General features: G+C 48.4%; 1 protein-coding gene across 11 annotated transcripts in view; it reads left to right on the forward strand.

Annotated features, from left to right (window-relative positions):
* The window catches only part of ERC2 (ELKS/RAB6-interacting/CAST family member 2), a 909,167-nt gene that overhangs the window by 833,709 nt on the left and 64,798 nt on the right, over window positions 1-10,660 (forward strand). The window lies entirely within an intron of this gene.

Genomic DNA, 10,660 nt, shown 5'->3' on the forward strand with positions numbered 1-10,660 from the left:
TTTCAAATTCAGCTTTGGCTCTGAAGCTTCATACACTTCTTATCCACCATGTACTACATTGAGTTGGTCAAGGGCAAGGAAATTGAGGCTCAGAGATGCTAGATAGCTTGCCAAGTCCCCTCAGCTGGTTTATGATAAAATCTAACCTTGAAATCAGGCTACCTATGCTATCCTGTCTGTTTTAGCAAACACTCTCAAGGTCAGGCTCAGCATTTATTCCTTCAGGCATGGGAAGGCTCAACGTGCAGCCCTTCAGGACTATCATGTGGTGTTATGAAGACAGATATGGTACAAAGACAGTCAGTAGTTTGGGCTTGCTCAAGAGCTCACTTGAAATGAGCATCAGCCGACTGCCTGTTCTCTCTGCCTAGAATTCTCTTCCGCCAGATAACCACTCATCTCATTCAAGTCTTTGTTCAAATATCACCTACTCAGGGAGGCCTCATCTAACTACCCTCCTTAGAAATAAATCCACCCCCTTCGCTGGTTTATTTGACACATCATCATCTAACATACTCTTGTATTTCACTATTGATTTTATCTGGAAGCCCATGCAGGCCAGCCTAGAACAATACATAGCACATATTAGGGGTATTCGATCTACATATAATGAATGAATGAACTGGTAATGTTCCTGGGTGGGTTTGAGGAAGACAAGCATCACAGGGATCAGAGTATGTATGTAGTCAATCTAGAGGCTCACCTTCCAACACTGCTCAGGCCCAGGGAAATGAGAACGTCACACTTGCCATGCTCTCGGTTCCACTCCAGCCAGCGCCCTTATGAAAGCCATTTAGCACCTTGGATTTGGAAAAATGAGTTCAAGGCTCTCCTGGGAATAGGTAACAATCTGAGGACCCCGGGTCCAGGCAGTGACTTCCAAAGGAAATGAACTTGGCCTTTTTAGAGGCTCCTTCCTTTGTCTTTTCTTCCAGATTTCCTGACATTGAAAAGCCTTTGCTACTTTTTTGTGGCTGAAATAGTTTCTTGCCCTCAGGTTTTCAGCTTAGTGATGTCTTTATTCTTTAGCCTCTGCAGCACCCGCCTCTCAGAAGTGGAACCCGGTACAATTCCAGCTTCCCTGGGAGAAAAGATGACCCTGGGGTTGCTCTGAAGTGCCATTTACATTCACTTTTGACAGTTGTGGCAAAAAACCCTTCTTGCTTTTCGGTCTTTTTGCCTCATCTTATGTACAATCATCCCGAACTACTGTATCACCTTTTGAGTTCTCTTCCTGGGTCCCTCAGGCTGTGGGCTCTATTGTTTAAAATGTGAGCACTGTGGTGGAGATATTAAATTAAGCATTGCACTTAGCGTGGAATGTGTAGATACTTGAAACAGGATTTAAAAGAAGTTCTGGTTTCCTAGAAATGTAACAGTATATTGCCTTGGAAGAGAGAGCAATTCAGGAAGGAGCCTCCTTTCCCAGCACGAGTCTGCCGCTCTTCGACGCAGAGGAGGTTAAATCATGAGCCGAGAGCATAGCCTGTGAAAGGCCGAGGATGTGTTCTGTTGGGGAGACCCTGTAAACGGACTTGTTTTGCTGGGTGGAGGAATGAATCATCTCAGCCGCGCACACCAGCTGTAGCCTGTGGAAGTAAACCGAGGGCTTTCCCACAGCATGCGCTGTATATTTCATTGTTAGAGCTTTGCATTTTGACAGGTAGTTCTTATCCTTCTGGAAAGAGAGGTCTGAAGCCAGCAGCTGGAGGAAGACCTGGCAGGCCCTGCTGTCTAAATTGAGAGCAAGCATGTGCAGCGAAACCTCATTATAACATGACCTGTTATTACGTGGATTTTGATATCCCATGGGGCAAATATGTCTCCCAGTGTAGCACAGCTCCATTCAGCAGATGCCTGTTGTAACTTGTCTCACCCGAACACAACTTTGTCCCAGAATCCAGTGCTGTGAAGGGGTTTGTGCCATTTTTAAAGAAATTGACAAATACAGATTATGAGTTATGTATATACTGTGTAAGGGAGTGGTTAAAGCTGTATGTGGTGCATGGCAAGTGCTCACTGAGGTCTTCCCTCTTGTGGGACTTAATTGGAGAAGGAGAATGTGGTAGATTGACTGTGAAAATGTCCCCATTTCTTCAGGATCCATATATCCACACCCTCTACAATGTGGTTTGCAGCTTCTCTGGTAAAAAGGTGGAATTCTGTTTTGCCTCCTCTTGAATCTGGACTAGTCTTGAGAGTTTCTTTGGCCATCAAAATGCAGTGGAAATGCCAGTATGCCAGTTCTGAGCTAAAGCCTTGTGAACTCCTGTGAATCCCCCGCCCCCCCTTCTCTCTCTCTCAACTCTAGCCACATGGAAACAAGCTCATACTAGCCTGCTGGTAGAATAGAGGCTATGTACAGCAGAGCTGAGCTGTCTCAGCCAAGACACCTAGACCACAGCCAGCCAACCTCCAACCCTGTGAGAGTGTCCAGCCAAGATCAGCAGAGCCAACTGACTAACCCCTGAAGACACATGAAGAACCCTCTAAAAACCAGATGAATCTCCCAGTTGACCTGTAGACTCATGAAAATAATACATTGTTGCTATTTTAAGCCACTGACTTTTGGGGGGTGGGGGTTATTTTGTTACTCAACAATAGCTAACTAATACAGGGAGACTGGCGATATATCAGTTAACAAATTCAGGGAGAATAAGTAGTTCAGATAGGAACAACTGCCTTGAAGGAATTAAAACAGGGTCACATGATAAAGAGAGACTTGCACAGGCTATTGCATATAAGAAGCCGAGTGAAGGCCTTTCTGAGAAGGAATCAGGGAAGGCAAGATCTGAGCAATTAGAGGATGCTGACTGTGGGAACAATTGAGGCAAGGGTTTTCCTGGAACAAAGAAGGCCCCAGGCAGGGTTTGGGGATAATGATCTAGGAAGGGAATGGTAGGAGAAGATGTCTGGAAGAGGGGCAGGGGCAGATCTGTGGAGCCTGCAGACGGCAGTGAGGACTTTGATACAGGGGAGTGGCTCTGTATTGTTTCTCTGGCTGTTGTGTCATGGCAAGAGGGGCTGCAGGAAACCACTTGTTAACCACAGCAGAAGTCAGATGAGAGATGCTGGCGACTCAGAAGAGGAGGATCTACATGGGCAGACCCCCTGCATCCCTGCCACAGCACTCGGTACACACTTCCTTATTAGAGCCTGCTGTTTACCCACTTGTGCTCTCATCAGGTGATGGCGAGCTCCCTGAGGGAAGACCACAGTTCCTTTGTCTCCCCATCTCCCTTGCCTCACACCCAGCAAGGTCTTGGTAAATGCCTGCCTTGGGAAAGCTCTTCTTAGAATTTTCGATCCCTAACTCCTGCTATGATGTTCTATCCAATCTCTCCCCTTTCCTTTCACCCAGTGGCTTTAGAGGGGTGCTCTTCCTCTTACACAGGACTGTGGAGGCCCCACAAAGCTCCCGGACATGGTCTTTGTTATTACAAAGCATCTTTTAAAGGCCTGTGGCCACCGCCCAGTGGGTTCCTCTCCAAGGGCCTGGGCTCTGCTTGAGGATCAGCCTGACTCGTCAGGGGATGATGAGGAAGCCTTTAGGGGTTTGGCGCCTCCTTCTCCTGCTATAAAATCCCTCTAACTTACGCTGCCCACCAACCCACCTTGAAGGCCCTCAAACATGGGATCCGGTGTCTATGAGCACCCTGAGCAATGGAGGCAACCACTGGGCGCAGATGCTCTAGTTGGGACCCTGCCCTGATGGGCTAGCGTCCTCCAATGCTTTGGGAATCATAAATAAAGGGAATTTATGAAGATATAACCTCATTATTTGTACCATGTCTCTCACTGCTCTTTTAGTAGAATTATTTGGGGCTGGCTTTCTTTTTTCAACTGGCATGCATTTTCTTTGAATCAGCTTGACTTTTTTTCTTCTTCTTTTTTTCCTAGGGAGGGTGGGTGGAATTTAGAATTAAAAAGTAGCAATGCAGCGGGAAGGCAGACTTGTCTTAAATTTCACAGCAGTTCATGAACTTCAGGAAATCTGAACACACAGCATGCAATTAAGAGCAGGAGGGGATTTTTTTAATCATTTGTGAAAGAGAAGGTGGCCGGTCGAGAGGGGCTGCTCTGGGCCTCTGAGGCCTGGAGGGCGGCTCTGGGGAGGGCAGACAGAGGTGGTTGGCAAGCCAGAAGCCTGAGTTCGCCTTTTGATCTTTTATCACCCACCTGTCTAGGACCAAGTGTGGCAAGCCCCTCCTCTGGAGAGAGACCAGAGCCTTGGTCCTAGACTCCAAACAGGGCTCAGGAAAGGCCAGGGGCCCTGAGGGTGTGGTATCCTCTCCCCTGGCCCCCACCCCCACCAGGAGATTCTGGCCTGAGCCTCTCATGATGCTGTGTTGCTAACATGTGTTACCACGTGGGAGCTACAATTTTCCGACAAGGTTCGTAGGACAGGAGCTGAGAGCTAAGAGCCAGGAAGAGGCCAGCAGCAGAGAGCAGAGGCTGTAGCACGACTGACAGGGTGCTCAGCCAGTGGGAGGATTGCAAGGTGGTAGGCTTTCTTCAAAGCCGGTCCTCTGCCTCCCACCTTGGCTCAGAGTTGGAAAGACAAGCCCAGCTCCTGCTCCTGCTCCTGCTCCTGTTTCTGTGCTGGACACTGGGAGAAGCCCCAGGGTGGCAACACACAGCATGCCTCAAGGGCCCGGCTTGGAGCCCAGCACACCTGGGTTCCAGTCCTGGTGTATCATTGCCTTTGGGCATGTCCCTTCCCTGCTCTGAGTCTCAGTTTGCTCATCTGTAAAATGATGTATCTCTCCCTCGAAGGGTTTTAAGTCTACAAAGTTTTGACAGACAAATGAGTCTATTCCCTCCATTTTAAAATGCCCCATTCCATTTATTAACAACAATTTGACGATGAGGGAAAATGCTGCATCAAGGGCACTCATGCAGGACATTAAATATGATAATGGGTGTAAATAGCCAGTAGTTCCTGGTGCATGGCAAGGACTCCATCAATGTCTGTATTTTAGAGTAGGGCTCTATAGAGGGGAAGGGTATGGGCCTTGGGACGCCCCCAGACCTGGGCTTGAATTCTGGCTGTTACTAACTAGCCGTGTGACCTTAAGCAGACCACTCAGGAGCTTTTCTGAGTCTCAGCTTGCTCCTCTGTCAAGTGGACAAGTATAAGGCCCGGTGTGCGCGTTTACGGTTAGGGTTAAACGTCGTCAGACGTGGAATGCGAATGCACAGCCCAGGGCTGAGCACAGTTCCAGCACAGCTTGGCTGCTCTTGCTGTTCTGATTGTCCTCTAAAGCCTGACTTTTTCAACTAAGGGCCTTAGGGTAGAATTTAGTCTGGAAATGTTCCGATGGCTCCCATGCTTCTTCTCCTTGCCTTGCCCTCGGCCCCTAGTGGGGCTAGAGAAGCTCTTGAGCCAATACATGGTGGGGGTGGAGGTGGGTGGAGGCCTCTGGGACCAGAACCCAGGTGTGGCATCCTTGTTGGCGAGCATCAGAACAGTGGTGACATCCGTGTGTACTTAGTGCATGTACATCCTCTCCAAAGAATTCTTATAGCAGCCCTGCTGGGTGGTTTTCTTTCCATCATCCCCTTTTGCAGAGGTGGTAACTGTGAGGTTGCATGATTTCCAGTCGTCACATAGGCTAGTCAGAGAGAGGCAGCAGAGATTTGGACCCAGCACAGGAACCCAGTTAGTCCACTGTGCTTTGTCCACCAGAAGCACCCTGGGCTGCCCAGACCACGAAAGGGATAGGGAAATAGACCCCCTGTGAGCCAGTAGTTCACAAGAGGGACCCCAAAGTTGCCACTCCTTTCATGTGTGGTTTCTCTATGATGGACAGTGGGTGACACAGAAACAGAGGTCCCATTGTGACCTGTGTCTGGTGGGGACTGGCTATAGTTAATCTGGGCTCTGACTCTCTGAGGAGAAGTTATGGGACTTTGAAGCTTGAAGGGACAGCCATGGCGATCAACTCAAATCTCCACAGTTGTGGTACCAGAGCCACCATCATTTGAGCTCTCTTATGTGGGTCCCCTGTAAACATCTGGAATCCCCCAATGGCTCTATGAGATTCTAGTTCTCATGGCACACTTGCTGAATACAGAGCCAGTGGAAGCTCAGAGAGGCCCAGTGATTCACCCCAGGCCACAGGAATCTTACTTGGTACCCCATCGGGGGCATCTTTCTCCTCTCAGACATTATCTAGTGTTGGAGGGCTCATCACCAAAGGACCAATCTATTCTCTGCATCCTTTTATTTAGGTTCATGCATTGGCCAGATTACTTGGGAGATAAATGTTTATTTTATTGCAATGTTCCCTCAAGGGACTTTGGCAAAGGAAGATCCTATCAAAAATTTGATGAGGGATTTGAGAGACAAACAGTAATTACCAAATGGTGTAGATGAAACAGGAGAAATCTGGGATCCAAGTGGGCCTAAGTTCAAACTCAAGCCCTTGGGCCATACAGTTATGAAGCCTGGGATAAGTCACTTCACCTCTATGGACTCCAGTTTCCTCATTGGTCAAATGGGAATAACAGAACCTACACTTCAGAGCTTGATTTATGGGGATTAAAAATATCACATGTAAAGCCCTGGGCCCTTGTAAGAACTCAACACAAAGTAGCTGCTAAGAATGGTAATAATGATGATCATTACTACTACCAACCCTAGCAGGACAATATTTAATCTCTTCACAAAATGCAAAGACAAACAAATATATTCCCTCAATTCTAAATGTCCCTCCCTTTTATTAACAGCTCTTTGGTAATAAGAAGAAACCCCATATCAGGTGCACTCATCAAATGTAAACTATTTTCATTTCAGAAAAGTTTAAAGATAGGATAACAGTGCACATTAGGGCTGTGGAAATTCCTGGCTCCAGTTCACTCCAAAAGAGTTTGTAGACAGGATGGATTTTATTTAGGCTGATGGCCTATGGCAGGCTTCGCCAGTGCTGGAAGTGTGTGCCTACAGGATGAAGATAAGGCAGGGACACATGGGCTCGGGAAGGGCCAGGCAGCTGACTCTGGCAAGCAGATGACCGAGGGACAGACAGACATTGGCTGAGCAAATGGAGGAAGAAATAATAGCAATTGTGAGGGACTGCAATAGGGGGGTAGCCCAGTGGGTCACCCAGCTTGGCTGCCAGTCTTCCCTTTTACAGCCTGCCTCCAACTAGCCGTGACATTGGCTCTTGGCACTGCCTTACAGCTCACTGCCAGATGGCTGCTGTGGACCCCACCATGCTGACTGCCCTTGCATTTATTGCTCTTCACATCATCATTCTTGATGTAGGAGGCATGCAAAGAATAGAGTCAGCATGAAGTGCAGTCATAAAGATCATATTAATGGCCAACATTTATGAAGTGCTTACTGTTTGTTGCCCAGCTCCATGCAAAATGCCTCAGGCAATTATCAGCCTAGCTGGCATGGCTCAGTGGTTGAACATCAACCTATGAACCAGGAGGTCACGGTTCAATTCCCGGTCAGGGCACATGCCCGGGTTGTGGGCTCGATCCCCAGTGTAGGGCATGCAGGAGGCAGCCGATCAATGGTTCTCTCTCATCATTTATGTTTCTATCTCTCTCCCTTTCCCTTCCTCTCTGAAATCAATACAAATATATTTTAAATATTCTCAGATGACTCTATGGAACAATGACTATTGTCAGTGCCCATTTTCTGTAACTGAGGCACAGAAAAAGCTAAATATTCCCTGCTAAGTACTGGATGTAAGATTCAATCTGTCCAACATCAAAGCCCATTTCTTACCTACACCTCTATGTGCCATAACCTGTAATTCCATAACATTCCAGAAATACTTTGAGACGGGAATACTGGTGAGGAAAGAGGTGGTATAGGTGGCAAATACTTAGAAAGTGATTGGGGTTCTGGGGTCACATCTTCTTGAAGACTATATTGTTTCTGTGTAAGTGTGTCTCAGGGAAGTTAAGCAATTTGCTCAAAGTCACACAGACTACACAGGGCTTCAGACACCTCTCAGCTTCCTCCGCTAGGAAAATCTGCAGTGCGTGGACATGCCACTTGTTGAGTCAAAATAATAGAGGATAAAAAGCCCTTAGTGGGGAACAGTAGAGAGAGGAAAACTGAGGCCCTGAGAAGTCACCCACTTGTAACATTTAACAGAATTTGGCTGTTTGAAGGGGGTCTAATAGGGTACTGGACAGACTTTAAAGCTAGATGTCTCCAGTATAAACCTGCCCCCCTCACTGTGTGACCTTGGGCAAGTCCTTTGACCCCAGTTAAACTCCATGTTCCCATCTGGAAATGGGGGTAGTGAGACCCCTTTGCAGGGTTATTGTGAGGTTTGGTTGTCACCCATACAAAGTGCTCACTCTGGTGCCTGGCATCCAGCAACTGCTCCATTAACATTACCTATTATTTTCTAGAAAATTCCAAATATCCCCAGGGGTAAAAAATGGTCTCTGGTGTTACTGCAGCATGGAATTGCTTCAGTCCTTTCTTTCTGATGCCACACAGCATTTATGGGAGACATTGGGGATGAGCGTAAGGAAAGCTAATTGCTGGGCATTGTGTCCCCTCAACAACCACATTCTCACTTCAGATCCCCGTGCCTCTTGCTTTGGGGAGTGGTTTTCTAGCTGGAGGCGGGTGGCCCAGGTACACATAAGTGGGTGACAAAGCCTGCCTGGCCCCAGGCTGCTTTCTGGCTGTTCCTGGAGTGCTGCCAGGGTGGAACAGTAAAAGGCAAGGCTCCCTGGCTGAGGTCCTGGTTCTCCTTGCAGGCTGGGACGTCTCACAGTGACGGGCAGCCAGAGACAGCCCTTCAAGGTCCAACAGCGTCTCCCTTCAGCAACACCCTCAGGCTTGCCTCCTTGAGCCACACAAGCCCTGCAGATGGCCGGAACAACAGTACTCCCTGCGTTGGGAGGGACCGGCTGAATTTTGGCCGAGGTGGGTGGCCTGGTGATGACATTATCTTGTGAGGAAGTCTGAGGAAACAATAGACAGGAATTTTTGTGGACTTTAACGTTTGGAGGAAGGATCAGAAGAGTCATCTACTTATTTATTTAGTCAGTCCCCCTGAAAGTATTAATTGAGCACCTACTATGTGTCAGGCACTGTGCTAGGTGTTTTCAAGTGCAAGCTTTATTACTATTGAGGTCTGGTGAGGCCAACAAATCAGGAGGCAGCTGTCATTAAAAAAATAATTGGCAACTCACAGTTCCCAAGAAGAGGAGGCATGCCATGCTCTGCCGGGCCACAGAGGGAAGCCCCAGGGTCAGTCAGGAGGCCAAGGGAGTGGTGGTAGGCGTGGGGGAGGGAGAGCAAAAGGTTTTATTGTGGTTTCTACAGGAAAGGAAAGGAAGGGTAAACTGGCTTAGGATTGGCGAGTTTGAATAATTCGGGCAGGCTCTGGGTGGGTAGAGGCTGTCTAGAGTTGTCTGGTGTCTGGCCCTGCGGCGATTAAGCTTGGAATGTAAGAGCCCTGTGAATGCCCCATAAAGGAGGTCTTTGGGGGTATGGCCTTTGGTTAGTTGGTTGCATGTGAAAGGAACACAAGTCATTTTCTATCTCTAGGTATTGGCTAACCCTGGGATGAGCAGTCTAGGGTCATAAGGCACCAATGTCAAAACATCCGAATAAAAGGACATGTTTAATGCAGCTCAGCTCTGGGGATGGGGGCGGGAGGGGGGGGGGAGTGAGGGGGTGCATGGTGCACAAAACAGACCTGATCCCTGTCCTCATGGAATTTTCCATCCAGCGAGGAACAAGACATCAGATAACTGATCATGATAAAATGCACTGAGCGATGAAAGAGGGTAAGAGCAGGCTTCTGTGGGGTTTTTCACAAGCAATTATCATAATGGCCCAGAAGCACCTCTGCCCAGACAGTGGGTGTGCAGACGGGAGCATCGCTGCTCTTTAGTGGTGTTGGTCGAACTGACTAACCTGGTTGAGAATGGGGCATGTCAGGAGTGAGAAGGAAAGAATGACTTGTGTGAGGGGAAAGGCAGGAAGTGAGGGGAAGGCAGAGAAGAAAAGGGACGCTCCAGGGCTTCAGATTTCTCCTTGAACTTCCTTATCACATCCCAGCCTTGATGGCTTATCAGACCAGAGGCCATCTGTTCTTTCCCCGTGGGTAGCGATGTGTTCGAGGATATGGTCAGAGCTCTTTGAACTCCTGGGAAAGATGTCCTGCGGAGTCAGCCACCTCTTCCAGTGCCTGCGTCATGTGGCTGCTGCGGCTCCACCTGGCCCTCTGTCCACACCAGGGGTGGGCCAACTTTTTGACTCGAGGGCCACAATGGGTTCTTAAACTGGACCGGAGGGCCGGAACAAAAGCATGGATGGAGTGTTTGTGTGAACTAATATAAATTCAAAGTAAAGGAGCGGAGGGGAGAGCAAGAGAACCGGATAGAACAGCCGGATCCGGCCCGCGGGCCGTAGTTTGCCCACGGCTGGTCCACACACACCTTCCCATCCCAGGCCCTTTGGAACCAGCCTGGAAATCATCATCTTGTCGAGTTACATTGTCACATCAGCAGCCGGGAAACTATAATCCCAGAGAGAAGACCTGAAACTTGCTCTTCCTCCGGCTGAGGTTCATATTCTTCTTCCCGATGTCCAGCACAGCATCCTCCTCCTGCGATGGGGTGGGGACCAAATGCACCAGATAGGACCCATTTTGGAGCATGAAATGGA

The sequence above is a fragment of the Plecotus auritus genome (assembly GCF_963455305.1).
Source record: "Plecotus auritus genome assembly, chromosome: 6".
In the NCBI taxonomy this organism is placed as follows: domain Eukaryota; kingdom Metazoa; phylum Chordata; class Mammalia; order Chiroptera; family Vespertilionidae; genus Plecotus; species Plecotus auritus.